We start from the raw sequence: 13,037 nt of genomic DNA, 5'->3' as shown, positions 1-13,037 counted from the left end.
GGTGTCTAGCAGCTTAGGCTGATAGATAATGGTAGCTTAGCAGAGCAGCTTAGGCTGTACTAGGAGACGAGTGAAGCTCCTACAGTACCACTAGTGTCATATGCACAATATCATGAGAAAACACAATACACAGATATACTAAAAATAAGGGTACTTTATTTTTATGACAATATGCCAAAAGTATCTCAGTGAGTACCCTCAGTATGAGGATAGCAAATATACACAAGATATATGTACACAATACCAAAATATGCAGTAATAGTGTTAGAAAACAGTGCAAACAATGTATAGTTACAATAGGATGCAATGGGGACACATAGGGATAGGGGCAACACAAACCATATACTTCAAAAGTGGAATGCGAACCACGAATGGACCCCAAACCTATGTGACCTTGTAGAGGGTCGCTGGGACTGTAAGAAAACAGTTAGGGTTAGAAAAATAGCCCACCCCAAGACCCTGAAAAGTGAGTGCAAAGTGCACTAAAGTTCCCCAAAGAGCACAGAAGTCGTGATAGGGGAATTCTGCAGGAAAGACACAAATCAGCAATGCAACAATGATGGATTTCCAAACGAGGGTACCTGTGGAACAAGGGGACCAAGTCCAAAAGTCATAAGAAAGTCGGAGATGGGCAGATACCCAGGAAATGCCAGCTGTGGGTGCAAAGAAGCTGCTACTGGACAGTAGAAGCTGAAGATTCTGCAGGAACGACAAGGGCTAAGAACTTCCCCTTTAGAGGACGGATCCCTCACGCCGTGGAGAGTCGTGCAAAAGTGTTTTCCTGAAGAAAGACCGCCAACAAGCCTTCCTAGCTGCAAATCGTGCAGTTAGGGTTTTTGGATGCTGCTGTGGCCCAGGAGGGACCAGGATGTCACCAATTGCGTCTGGGGACAGAGGGGGCATCGAGCAAGACAAGGAGCCCTCTTAGAAGCAGGCAGCACCCGCAGAAGTGCCAGAACAGGCACTATGAAGTGGAGTGAAATGGTGCTCACCCGAAGTTGCACAAAGGAGTCCCACGCCGCCGGAGGACAACTTAGGAGGTCATGCAATGCAGGTTAGAGTGCCGTGGACCCAGGCTGGACTGTGCACAAAGGATTTCTGCCGGAACTGCACGGAGGCCGGAGTAGCTGCAAAAGTCGCGGTTCCCAGCAATGCAGTCTGGCGTGGGGAGGCAAGGACTTACCTCCACCAAACTTGGACTGAAGAGTCACTGGACTGTGGGAGTCACTTGGACAGAGTTGCTGGATTCAAGGGACCTCGCTCGTCGTGCTGAGAGGAGACCCAGGGTACCGATGATGCAGTTCTTTGGTGCCTGCGGTTGCAGGGGGACGATTCCGTCGACCCACAGGAGATTTCTTCTGAGCTTCTAGTGCAGAGAGGAGGCAGACTACCCCCACAGCATGCACCACCAGGAAAACAGTCGAGAAGGCGGCAGGATCAGCGTTACAGAGTTGCAGTAGTCGTCTTTGCTACTTTGTTGCAGTTTTGCAGGCTTCCAGCGCGGTCAGCAGTTGATTCCTTGGCAGAAGGTGAAGAGAGAGATGCAGAGGAACTCGGATGATCTCTTGCATTCGTTATCTAAGGAATCCCCAAAGACAGAGACCCTAAATAGCCAGAAAAGAGGGTTTGGCTACCTAGGAGAGAGGATAGGCTAGCAACACCTGAAGGAGCCTATCAGAAGGAGTCTCTGACATCACCTGCTGGCACTGGCCACTCAGAGCAGTCCAGTGTGCCAGCAGCACCTCTGTTTCCAAGATGGCAGAGGTCTGGAGCACACTGGAGGAGCTCTGGGCACCTCCCAGGGGAGGTGCAGGTCAGGGGAGTGGTCACTCCCCTTTCCTTTGTCCAGTTTCGCGCCAGAGCAGGGCTGAGGGGTCCCTGAACCGGTGTAGACTGGCTTATGCAGAAATGGGCACCATGTGTGCCCATGAAAGCATTTCCAGAGGATGGGGGAGGCTACTCCTCCCCTGCCTTCACACCATTTTCCAAAGGGAGAGGGTGTAACGCCCTCTCTCAGAGGAAGTCCTTAGTTCTGTCATCCTGGGCCAAGCCTGGCTGGACCCCAGGAGGGCAGAAACCTGCCTGAGGGGTTGGCAGCAGCAGCAGCTGCAGTGAAACCCCGGGAAAGGCAGTTTGGCAGTGCCAGGGTCTGTGCTAGAGACCCGTGGGATCATGGGATTGCACCAACAATGCCAGGATGGTATAGAGGGGGCAATTCCATGATCATAGACATGTTACCTGGCCATATTCAGAGTTACCATTGTGAAGCTACATATAGGTAGTGACCTATATGTAGTGCACGCGTGTAATGGTGTCCCCGCACTCACAAAGTCCGGGGAATTGGCCCTGAACAATGTGGGGGCACCTTGGCTAGTGCCAGGGTGCCCACACACTAAGTAACTTAGCACCCAGCCTTTACCAGGTAAAGGTTAGACATATAGGTGACTTATAAGTTACTTAAGTGCAGTGAAAATGGCTGTGAAATAATGTGTGCATTATTTCACTCAGGCTGCAGTGGCAGGCCTGGGTAAGAATTGTCAGAGCTCCCTATGGGTGGCAAAAGAAGTGCTGCAGCCCATAGGGATCTCCTGGAACCCCAATACCCTGGGTACCTCAGTACCATATACTAGGGAATTATAAGGGTGTTCCAGTATACCAATGTAAATTGGTGAAATTGGTCACTAGCCTGTTAGTGACAATTTGAAAGAAATGAGAGAGCATAACCACTGAGGTTCTGCTTAGCAGAGCCTCAGTGAGACAGTTAGGCACCACACAGGGAACATATACATATAGGCCACAAACTTATGAGCAGTGTGGTCCTGACTAGCAGGGTCCCAGTGACACATAACAAACATACTGAAAACATAGGGTTTTCACTATGAGCACTGGGCCCTGGCTAGCAGGATCCCAGTGAGACAGTGAAAACACCCTGACATACACTCACAAACAGGCCAAAAGTTGGGGTAACAAGGCTAGAAAGAGGCTACTTTCTCACATGGAGCCACTGAGAAAATTGTGTGGGATCTTGGTAGACGACTGTTCAACAAAGGTCACCATTTGTATGTAGATAACTTCTAAACTGGAGTGCAGTTCAAGGAATTGTTTAAAGTGGACACTGTTGCTTGTGGCACAATTGCACAATTCGTTGTAACCGGAAAGGCTATCCAAGGGAGCTTGTTTGTAAAAAACTTGAGAGGGGACAGTGCTGCGCCTTGAGGAATGATGAGCTGCTAGCTTTGAAATTTTCAGACAAGAGGGATGTCTACATGCTAAGTACCATCCATGATGAGAGTAATTCCCCCGTGACTGTTTGGGGCCAGGTTGCTGAAGCACACAAACCTGTGTGCATTTTAGATTATAATAAGCACATGGGAGGTGTAGATAGAGTTGATCAGAGGTTGGAACCTTATACTGCTATTCGTAAGTCTTACGTTTGGTATAAGAAGTTAGCAATTCACCTCTTCCACTTAGCAACCTTTAATGCTTTTATTGTGTTTAGGGATAGGTCTCCAGAGTCAAAGATGATATTTGTGAAATTTCAGGAGTCAGTGATAGAGAGCCTTTTTGTGGTGGAACAGGCCAGAGTTCCTAGAGAAGCAGTGGTGGAGGATGTGGCTAGATTGAAAGATCGCCACTTTACTGAGCACATTCCTCCCACACCCAAAAAAGACTTTCCAGCTAAGAAATGTAGAGTGTGTTTTCAAAGAGGTATCCGGAGGGAGAGTCTAATGTACTGCCCAGATTGTCCTTCCAAGCCTGGGCTGTGTGTGGGTGGTTGTTTTAAGAATTACCACACCCAGAAGAATTACTGGGAACAACCATGAGTGTAAACTCATGTCTGTTTTGTATTTTCATGTGTTCAGTTTCATGGTTAGCATTTCTGTCATGTACTTAGTTAGAGCTTTTGTGTTTGTAGTTTTGTAATTATATCTACTTAGTTAGGGGTTCCTCTGATTAAAAAAAAAAAAAATTTACAAAAATTATGCCATAGTGTGTGGAGTGGAGCTTGGCTGAGGGTGTACATAATGTACATATTGACTTGCTGTTGGCTACTGCAACACACTGCCAGCCAAACACCATCCCACACACTCCCATCAGCTGGTGTGATTGTTGTATCAGGCATGTGGGCGTATGTAAGTGATGGGCCCTTGAGTGGCGCTGTCTGTCGATGTGAGTGTTGTAATGTGCTGGGCCCGTGGCTGGCGGGGTGAATGGTCTTGTGCGTGTCATGTATGAAAGGTGTGTGAATGGACTGTAAAGAGGTTGGTGAATTGTCGCAGATTTACAGTTCACGAGCTGTGAGTCATTGGTTCAGTTTTGTGCCTTTCAGTTATTAACAGTGCATTTCATTTTTGTGAAACCTCTTGTTAATAAAATTTGATCCACTGAACCATCACTCACCCTCGTGCCAAATCCAACCAGTATGTGTGGTAAAAATGACAAAACCTGCTCCGCTGTAATCAGGCGTCGCAGCACACCTGTAACACGCTAGGTGCCTCGGGTGGGACCCCGATGATGAAGCATGCCACCAACTTGGTTGGTGGGTGAGGGGTCTTTTTCACATAACCTAAGTGCGTTTCTTTTCACAATTTTTGTGTTTGGCACATCACAGACGTATGTGGACACATCAAAATGATATATTACAAAACTACCTGTGTTTGGGGGGGAGGGGGCACCTATGTTTTTGGTCCTGGGTGCAGCCTTCATCTAGGGAAACCTACCAAACCCAGACATTTTTTAAAACTAGACACCCCAAGGAGTCCAGGAAGGTGTGGCTTGTGTGGATCCCCCAACATTTTCTTACCCAGACTCCTCTGTAAAACTCAACATTTTCTCAAAAAGCATATCTTCCTGACTTTTCTTAGTAGGATCACTGCTCCAGCACAAAATTCCTACTCCCCAGTGTTCCCCTCAGTCTCCCAAGTAAAATGACACCTCACTTATGTGGGTTCCCAAAGCAGAGTCAGCCTAAAGATGTATAAAAGAAGAATATGTCCTTATAAACTCGCTGTGCTATCCCCTCTATCTCTATAAGGTTTGGGCCATATTCTGTTGCAGGCACCTGGCCCACCCACACAAGTGAGGTATCATTTTTACCGGTAGACTTGGTGGAACGCTGGGTGGAAGGAAATTTGTGGCTCCTCTCAGATTCCAGAACTTTCTGTCACCGAAATGTGAGAAAAATTTGTTTTTTTAGCCAAATTTTGAGGTTTGCAAAGGATTCTGGGTAACAGAACCTGGTCAGAGCCCCACAAGTCACCCCATCTTGGATTCCCCTGGGTCTCTAGTTTAAAAAAATGCACAGGTTTGGTAGGTTTCCCTAGGTGCCGGCTGAGCTAGAGGCCAAAATCTACAGGTAGGCACTTTGCAAAAAACAGCTCTGTTTTCTATCAAAAAATGGGATGTGTCCACGTTGTGCTTTGGGGCATTTCCTGTCGCAGGCGCTATGCATACCCACACAAGTGAGGTATCATTTTTATCGGGAGACTTGGGGAAACGCTGGGTGGAAGGAAATTTGTGGCTCCTCTCAAATTCCAGAACTTTCTGTCACCGAAATGTGAGGAAAATGTGTTTTTTTAGCCACATTTTGAGGTTTGCAAAGGATTCTGGGTAACAGAACCTGGTCAGAGCCCCACAAGTCACCCCATCTTGGATTCCCCTAGGTCTCTAGTTTTCAAAAATGCACAGGTTTGGTAGGGTTTCCCTAGGTGCCGGCTGAGCTAGAGGCCAAAATCTACAGGTAGGCACTTTGCAAAAAACAGCTGTTTTCTGTCAAAAAATGGGATGTGTCCACGTTGTGCTTTGGGGCATTTCCTGTAGCGGGCGCTAGGCCTACCCACACAATTGAGGTATCATTTTTATCGGGAGACTTGGGGGAACGCTGGGTGGAAGGAAATTTGGGCCTCCTCTCAGATTCCAGAACTTTCTGTCACCGAAATGTGAGGAAAATGTGTTTTTTTTGCCAAATTTTGAGGTTTGCAAAGGATTCTGGGTAACAGAACCTGGTCAGAGTCCCACAAGTCACCCCATCTTGGATTCCCCTAGGTCTTTAGTTTTAAAAAATGAACAGGTTTGGTAGGTTTCCTTAGGTGCCGGCTGAGCTAGAGGCTAAAATCTACAGGTAGGCACTTTGCAAAAAACAGCTCTGTTTTCTGTCAAAAAATGGGATGTGTCCACGTTGTGTTTTGGGACATTACCTGTGGCGGGCGCTAGGCCTACCCACACAAGTGAGGTATCATCTTTTAAGGAGACTTGGGGGAACGCTGGGTGGAAGGAAATGTGTGGCTCCTCTCAGATTCCAGAACTTTCTGTCACCATAATGTGAGGAAAATGTGTTTTTTTAGCCAAATTTTGAGGTTTGCAAAGGATTCTGGGTAACAGAACCTGGTCAGAGCCCCACAAGTCACCCCATCTTGGATTCCCCTAGGTCTCTAGTTTTAAAAAATGCACAAGTTTGGTAGGTTTCCCTAGGTGCCGGCTGAGCTAGAGGCCAAAATCTACAGGTAGGCACTTTGAAAAAAAAGCTCTGTTTTCTGTGAAAAAATGGGATGTGTCCACGTTTTGTTTTGAGGCATATCCTGTCACGGGCGCTAGGCCTACCCATACAAGTGAGCTACCATTTTTATTGGGAGAATTGAGGGAATGCTGGGTGGAAGGCAATGTGTGGCTTCTCTCAGATTCCAGAACTTTCTGTCACCGAAATGACAGGAAAAAGTTTTTTTTTTTAGCCAAATTTTGAGGTTTGCAAAGAATTCTGGGTAACAGAACCTGGTCAGAGCCCCACAAGTCACCCCATCTTGGAGTCCCCTAGGTCTCTAGTTTTAAAAAATGCACAGGTTTAGTAGGTTTCCCTAGGTGCCGGCTGAGCTAGAGGCCAAAATCTACAGGTAGGCACTTTGCAAAAAACAGCTCTGTTTTCTGTGAAAAAATGGTATGTGTCCACGTTGTGTTTTGGGGCATATCCTGTCGCGGGCGCTAGGCCTACCCACACAAGTGAGGTACCATTTTTATCGGAAGACCTGGGGGAACGCTGGGTGGAAGGAAATTTGTGTCTCCTCTCAGATTCCAGAACTTTCTGTCACCGAAATGACAGGAAATAGTGTTTTTTTAGCCAAATTTTGAGGGTTGCAAAGGATTATGGGTAACAGAACCTGGTCAGAGCCCCACAAGTCACCCCATCTTGGATTCCCCTAGTTCCCTAGTTTGCAAAAATGCACAGGTTTGGTAGGTTTCCCTAGGTGCCAGCTGAGCTAGAGGCCAAAATCTACAGGTAGGCACTTTGCAAAAAACAGCTCTGTTTTCTGTCAAAAAATGGATGTGTCCACGTTGTGTTTTGGGGCATATGCTGTCGCGGGCGCTAGGCCTACCCACACAAGTGACGTACCATTTTTATCAGGAGACTTGGGGGAACGCTGGGTGGAAGGAAATTTGTGGCTCCTCTCTGATTCCAGAACTTTCTGTCACCGAAATTACAGGAAAAAGTGTTTTTTTGCTAAATATTGAGGTTTGCAAAGGATTCTGGGTAACAGAACCTGGTCAGAGCCCCACAAGTCACCCCATCTTGGATTCCCCTAGGTGTCTAGTTTTAAAAAATGCGCAGGTTTGTTAGGTTTCCGCAGGTGCCGGCTGAGCTAGAGGCCAAAATCCACAGCTAGGCACTTAGTAAAAAACAGCTCTGTTTTCTTTCTGAAAATGTGATGTGTCCACAGCGTGTTTTGGGGCATATCCTGTCGCGGGCGCTAGGCCTACCCACACAAGTGAGGTATCATTTTTATCGGGAGACTTGGGGGAATGCTGGGTGGAAGGAAATTTGTGGCTCCTCTCAGATTCCAGAACTTTCTGTCACCATAATGTGAGGAAAATGTGTTTTTGTTTAGCCAAATTTTGAGGTTTGCAAAGGATTCTGGGTAACAGAACCTGGTCAGAGCCCCACAAGTCACCCCATCTTGGATTCCCCTAGGTCTCTAGTTTTAAAAAATGCACAAGTTTGGTAGGTTTCCCTAGGTGCCGGCTGAGCTAGAGGCCAAAATCTACAGGTAGGCACTTTGCAAAAAACATCTCTGTTTTCTGTCAAAAAATGGGATGTGTCCACGTTGTGTTTTGGGGCATATCCTGTCGCGGGCGCTAGGCCTACCCACACAAGTGATGTACCATTTTTATCGGGAGACTTGGGGGAACGCTGGGTGGAAGGAAATTTGTGGCTCCTCTCTGATTCCAGAACTTTCTGTCACCGAAGTTACAGGAAAAAGTGTTTTTTTGCCAAATTTTGAGGTTTGCAATGGATTCTGGGTAACAGAACCTGGTGAGGGCCCCACAAGTCACTCCATCTTGGATTCCCATAGGTGTCTAGTTTTAAAAAATGCGCAGGTTTGATAGGTTTCCGCAGGTGCCGGCTGAGCTAGAGGCCAAAATCCACAGCTAGGCACTTAGTAAAAAAACAGCTCTGTTTTCTTTCTGAAAATGTGATGTGTCCACGCCGTGTTTTGGGGCATATCCTGTCGCGGGCGCTAGGCCTAACCACACAAGTGAGGTACCATTTTTATGGGGAGACTTGGGGGAACGCTGGGTGGAAGGAAATTTGTGGCTCCTCTCAGATTCCAGAACTTTCTGTCACCGAAATGAGAGGAAAAAGGTTCTTTTTAACAAAATGTTGAGGTTTGCAAAGGATTCTGGGTAACAGAACCTGGTCAGAGCCCCACAAGTCACCCCATCTTGGATTCCCCTAGGTCTCTAGTTTTAAAAAATGCACAGGTTTGGTAGGTTTCCCTAGGTGCCGGCTGAGCTAGAGGCCAAAATCTACAGGTAGGCACTTTGCAAAAAAAAGCTCTGTTTTCTGTGAAAAAATGGGATGTGTCCACGTTTTGTTTTGGGGCATATCCTGTCACGGGTGCTAGGCCTACCCACACAAGTGAGTTACCATTTTTATTGGGAGACTTGGGGGAATGCTGGGTGGAAGGAAAGGTGTGTCTCCTCTCAGATTCCAGAACTTTCTGTCACCGAAATGACAGGAAATAGTGTTTTTTTTAGCCAAGTTTTGAGGGTTGCAAAGGATTCTGGGTAACAGAACCTAGTCAGAGCCCCACAAGTCACCCCATCTTGGATTCCCCTAGGTCCCTAGTTCACAAACATGCACAGTTTTGGTAGGTTTCCCTAGGTGCCAGCTGAGCTAGAGGCCAAAATCTACAGGTAGGCACTATGCAAAAAACAGCTCTGTTTTCTGTGAAAAAATGGGATGTGTCCACGTTTTGTTTTGGGGCATATCCTGTCAAGGGTGCTAGGCCTACCCACACAAGTGAGGTATCATTTTTACCGGTAGACTTGGTGGAACGCTGGGTGGAAGGAAATTTGTGGCTCCTCTCAGATTCCAGAACTTTCTGTCACCGAAATGTGAGAAAAATTAGTTTTTTTAGCCAAATTTTTAGGTTTGCAAAGGATTCTGGGTAACAGAACCTGGTCAGAGCCCCACAAGTCACCCCATCTTGGAGTCCCCTAGGTCTCTAGTTTTAAAAAATGCACAGGTTTAGTAGGTTTCCCTAGGTGCCGGCTGAGCTAGAGGCCAAAATCTACAGGTAGGCACTTTGCAAAAAACAGCTCTGTTTTCTGTGAAAAAATGGTATGTGTCCACGTTGTGTTTTGGGGCATATCCTGTCGCGGGCGCTAGGCCAACCCACACAAGTGAGGTACCATTTTTATCGGAAGACCTGGGGGAACGCTGGGTGGAAGGAAATTTGTGTCTCCTCTCAGATTCCAGAACTTTCTGTCACCGAAATGACAGGAAATAGTGTTTTTTTAGCCAAATTTTGAGGGTTGCAAAGGATTATGGGTAACAGAACCTGGTCAGAGCCCCACAAGTCACCCCATCTTGGATTCCCCTAGTTCCCTAGTTTGCAAAAATGCACAGGTTTGGTAGGTTTCCCTAGGTGCCAGCTGAGCTAGAGGCCAAAATCTACAGGTAGGCACTTTGCAAAAAACAGCTCTGTTTTCTGTCAAAAAATGGATGTGTCCACGTTGTGTTTTGGGGCATATACTGTCGCGGGCGCTAGGCCTACCCACACAAGTGACGTACCATTTTTATCAGGAGACTTGGGGGAACGCTGGGTGGAAGGAAATTTGTGGCTCCTCTCTGATTCCAGAACTTTCTGTCACCGAAATTACAGGAAAAAGTGTTTTTTTGCTAAATATTGAGGTTTGCAAAGGATTCTGGGTAACAGAACCTGGTCAGAGCCCCACAAGTCACCCCATCTTGGATTCCCCTAGGTGTCTAGTTTTAAAAAATGCGCAGGTTTGTTAGGTTTCCGCAGGTGCCGGCTGAGCTAGAGGCCAAAATCCACAGCTAGGCACTTAGTAAAAAACAGCTCTGTTTTCTTTCTGAAAATGTGATGTGTCCACGGCGTGTTTTGGGGCATATCCTGTCGCGGGCGCTAGGCCTACCCACACAAGTGAGGTATCATTTTTATCGGGAGACTTGGGGGAATGCTGGGTGGAAGGAAATTTGTGGCTCCTCTCAGATTCCAGAACTTTCTGTCACCATAATGTGAGGAAAATGTGTTTTTGTTTAGCCAAATTTTGAGGTTTGCAAAGGATTCTGGGTAACAGAACCTGGTCAGAGCCCCACAAGTCACCCCATCTTGGATTCCCTTAGGTCTCTAGTTTTAAAAAATGCACAAGTTTGGTAGGTTTCCCTAGGTGCCGGCTGAGCTAGAGGCCAAAATCTACAGGTAGGCACTTTGCAAAAAACATCTCTGTTTTCTGTCAAAAAATGGGATGTGTCCACGTTGTGTTTTGGGGCATATCCTGTCGCGGGCGCTAGGCCTACCCACACAAGTGACGTACCATTTTTATCGGGAGACTTGGGGGAACGCTGGGTGGAAGGAAATTTGTGGCTCCTCTCTGATTCCAGAACTTTCTGTCACCGAAGTTACAGGAAAAAGTGTTTTTTTGCCAAATTTTGAGGTTTGCAATGGATTCTGGGTAACAGAACCTGGTCAGGGCCCCACAAGTCACTCCATCTTGGATTCCCATAGGTGTCTAGTTTTAAAAAATGCGCAGGTTTGATAGGTTTCCGCAGGTGCCGGCTGAGCTAGAGGCCAAAATCCACAGCTAGGCACTTAGTAAAAAAACAGCTCTGTTTTCTTTCTGAAAATGTGATGTGTCCACGCCGTGTTTTGGGGCATATCCTGTCGCGGGCGCTAGGCCTAACCACACAAGTGAGGTACCATTTTTATGGGGAGACTTGGGGGAACGCTGGGTGGAAGGAAATTTGTGGCTCCTCTCAGATTCCAGAACTTTCTGTCACCGAAATGAGAGGAAAAAGGTTCTTTTTAACAAAATGTTGAGGTTTGCAAAGGATTCTGGGTAACAGAACCTGGTCAGAGCCCCACAAGTCACCCCATCTTGGATTCCCCTAGGTCTCTAGTTTTAAAAAATGCACAGGTTTGGTAGGTTTCCCTAGGTGCCGGCTGAGCTAGAGGCCAAAATCTACAGGTAGGCACTTTGCAAAAAAAAGCTCTGTTTTCTGTGAAAAAATGGGATGTGTCCACGTTTTGTTTTGGGGCATATCCTGTCACGGGTGCTAGGCCTACCCACACAAGTGAGTTACCATTTTTATTGGGAGACTTGGGGGAATGCTGGGTGGAAGGAAAGGTGTGTCTCCTCTCAGATTCCAGAACTTTCTGTCACCGAAATGACAGGAAATAGTGTTTTTTTTAGCCAAGTTTTGAGGGTTGCAAAGGGTTCTGGGTAACAGAACCTAGTCAGAGCCCCACAAGTCACCCCATCTTGGATTCCCCTAGGTCCCTAGTTCACAAAAATGCACAGTTTTGGTAGGTTTCCCTAGGTGCCAGCTGAGCTAGAGGCCAAAATCTACAGGTAGGCACTTTGCAAAAAACAGCTCTGTTTTCTGTGAAAAAATGGGATGTGTCCACGTTTTGTTTTGGGGCATATCCTGTCACGGGTGCTAGGCCTACCCACACAAGTGAGGTATCATTTTTACCGGTAGACTTGGTGGAACGCTGGGTGGAAGGAAATTTGGGGCTCCTCTCAGATTCCAGAACTTTCTGTCACCGAAATGTGAGAAAAATTTGTTTTTTTAGCCAAATTTTGAGGTTTGCAAAGGATTCTGGGTAACAGAACCTGGTCAGAGCCCCACAAGTCACCCCATCTTGGATTCCCCTAGGTCTCTAGTTTTAAAAAATGCACAGGTTTGGTAGGTTTCCCTAGGCCGGCTGAGCTAGAGGCCAAAATCTACAGGTAGGCACTTTGCAAAAAAAAGCTCTGTTTTCTGTGAAAAAATGGGATGTGTCCACGTTTTGTTTTGGGGCATATTCTGTCACGGGTGCTAGGCCTACCCACACAAGTGAGGTATCATTTTTACCGGTAGACTTGGTGGAACGCTGGGTGGAAGGAAATTTGTGGCTCCTCTCAGATTCCAGAACTTTCTGTCACCGAAATGTGAGAAAAATTTGTTTTTTTAGCCAAATTTTGAGGTTTGCAAAGGATTCTGGGTAACAGAACCTGGTCAGAGCCCCACAAGTCACCCCATCTTGGATTCCCCTAGGTCTCTAGTTTAAAAAAATGCACAGGTTTGGTAGGTTTCCCTAGGTGCCGGCTGAGCTAGAGGCTAAAATCTACAGGTAGGCACTTTGCAAAAAAAAGCTCTGTTTTCTGTGAAAAAATGGGACATTTTTGGGGCATATCCTGTCACGGGCGCTAGGCCTACCCACACAAGTGAGGTACCATTTTTATTGGGAGACTTGGGGGAGTGCTGGGTGGAAGGAAATGTGTGGCTTCTCTCAGATTCCAGAACTTTCTGTCACCGAAATGACAGGAAAAAGTGTTTTTTTAGCCAATTTTGAGGTTTGCAAAGGATTCTGGGTAACAGAACCTGGTCAGAGCCCTACAAGTCACCCCATCTTGGAGTCCCCTAGGTCTCGAGTTTTAAAAAATGCACAGGTTTAGTAGGTTTCCCTAGGTGCCGGCTTAGCTAGAGGCCAAAATCTACAGGTAGGCACTTTGCAAAAAACAGCTCTGTTTTTTGT

Source organism: Pleurodeles waltl, chromosome 5 (assembly GCF_031143425.1).
Source record: "Pleurodeles waltl isolate 20211129_DDA chromosome 5, aPleWal1.hap1.20221129, whole genome shotgun sequence".
Classification (NCBI taxonomy): domain Eukaryota; kingdom Metazoa; phylum Chordata; class Amphibia; order Caudata; family Salamandridae; genus Pleurodeles; species Pleurodeles waltl.
Note: the sequence above shows the minus strand (reverse complement) of the source record.